Source organism: Olea europaea, chromosome 12, assembly GCF_002742605.1.
Source record: "Olea europaea var. sylvestris chromosome 12, O_europaea_v1, whole genome shotgun sequence".
Taxonomy (NCBI): Eukaryota; Viridiplantae; Streptophyta; class Magnoliopsida; order Lamiales; family Oleaceae; genus Olea; species Olea europaea.
In genome coordinates this window covers 20,711,709-20,714,099 of record NC_036248.1, presented here as the reverse complement: position 1 = coordinate 20,714,099, position 2,391 = coordinate 20,711,709, and positions in this window count along the sequence as shown.

The following is a 2,391-nucleotide window of genomic DNA, read 5'->3' as shown; positions in this document are numbered from 1 at the left end:
TCACAATTTTGATATGCAAAACATCTCTCATCCTCTCTTCTATCCAAAATCAAAATCATTTCATTTATTTTGATTTTCCTTCATTTCATCCTTGGAGTACATAAGCCTAAATTTGATTCGTTGTACTTGTGTTTTGGAGTGCTACAAACACAAGTGTAGCCGTTGTATCTTGGGAGTCGATTGCCGAAATCCGTAAGCACCGTTGCGGGGCAAATTCGACTTAAGGACAAAGAGTCCAACTCTTGCCTCGGCTTTGTCCCTACTTTCTTCTTCTTCTTGTTTGTGTTTTCTTGGCCGTTACTCTGTCCAATTTTCGGTACGGATTTACAAACCATCATTATACTTATTTTGGCGTCACTATTCACAAAATTCCTCCAATAGTCAACACTAATAAAAATACAATAAATACAATATTCGTGCAGCGCATGGTCAACGATTAGTGATGAAGAAAAAGCCCGGAGATATGACAAAACATAAAGTTAGATATCTTTATTGAAATTAAAATTTAGTGTTTTTTGTAAAACAGCCGTGATATCAATGTAGCTATCATAGTTTTAAATTTAATACAAATACAAATGAGTAATGAGAAAAATAAAAACTATGGTTATTCAAATAGGAAATCTATCGTAGGACGCAGACGTTAGAGATATTTATGTAATTCTTCAAAACACGTGGAGTATATATCTATAAGAGTGAATAAAAATCCAGTATTAACACTTTCATCCAAAATGACGCCAATGAACGTGAAATAGAGTCGTTTCGTGTCGAAAATGCGAAAAACAACGTCGCGTTTTGTCTTAGCAAAAATCGAAAAAATCGAAAATTAAAGAAACCCTACCTCATTTCTCGTCTCTCTTACTTGAACATTTTCGCGTTTCTTTTCTTCTGTGGATGAGCGAGTGTGAAAACCCTAGGTTATTTGTCATCTCTCTTTGGTTGATTATTTCACGTTCATCTTTTTCTGTGACTAGAAATTCTAGCCGACATCTCCTTCTCTGTCAAGTTACGTTCTATAGGAGATTTTCTTCGAACGATTTCGATATAAAGTTTCTCCCTTTTTACCTAATATTTCGTCTTTTGGGTTCAGAAATCTGAACTTGGGTATTCTTTTGTATGACCAAAAATCTTAACCATTATTTTTCCCAACCCACATCTTCCTCATCGGCTCAGTGTGTTGTTGAAGCGATTTTCATCGAATGATTTTAGTATAAAGTTTTTATCTTTTGCCTAATTTTTTTGTTGCGGGTTGGGTTGAGAAATCTGAATATAGGTGTTTTCTATGACCAGAAATCCCAAACGACATCTTCCTCTCCATGACGTTTCTTAGTCTACACAATTTTATCTTGTGCGATTTTTGGTGTAAAGGTTCTGTTTGTTTCCTTTTCTTTATGGGTTGAGAACTGTGAATATAAACTTCGTAAATTTTTATAATTGAGATATTGACATTTTCATTATTGGAGAAAAATTATGTCTTCCACTTCTTTTCTTTATTTTTCCCATATCTTGATCTGGATTCTTTATCTCTTATACATTGATTTTTGTTCAATATTTTTGGACACGATAAAAATCAAGATTTTTTTTCTTCATTTGGGTTCTCTTTATTTTTTCTTTCTACTATATTTTTTGCTGTTTGTATTGTTGTTGTTGATATGTGAATACTCTAAAGTCTGTACATGAAGGACTGAGAAATGACTTTTTGTTTTCTTTAATCTTTCACACAGATGTTATGTTATGTATGCATATAAGGTAGGTTATAGGATTGTGCTATTTTTTCCCTATAGTTTATTGGTGCACTTACTTTTTTCTTCTAATTGGCAAGTACTCCACATTCTTGTTTACTTTTCTTTGGGGATTATCTAAATTTTTTCATTGTTCTCGAACGTTTACATGTTAAAATTAGATTTCAATTTCCAAAAAAAAAAAAAAAATTACCATATGGATTATCTGTATTAATTCGCACTTGATTCGTTCATTTCTATATTATTTCTTTTTATTTAGTTTGCTATTTTTTGTTATCTATTTTTGTTCTTAACGTTGTTTGTAAGTTATTGAAATATTTTTAAAATACTCGCAAAGGATTTTTGTTTCCTATAAGATACAAAATTTTATTTTCTTTAATTCAATAGTTAATTTGAAATTGTATTCTTTTCAATTTGTAGGTATGTCTTAGGGCTGTAAGTAAAAACCGGAAAATTGAACCGAAACTGCATTTTAAAAACCGTCGGTTTGGTGCCACGTGGACCCGGTTAACGAAATGGTTTTGATCTAAATCAAACCGGTCAAAATGGTTTGGTTTAGATTTGAGAAATTTAATTGCGGTTTAAAATCAAACCGGACCGGCGAAAAAATATATAAATATATAAAAATAAAAAAATAAAATTCAATAGTTTT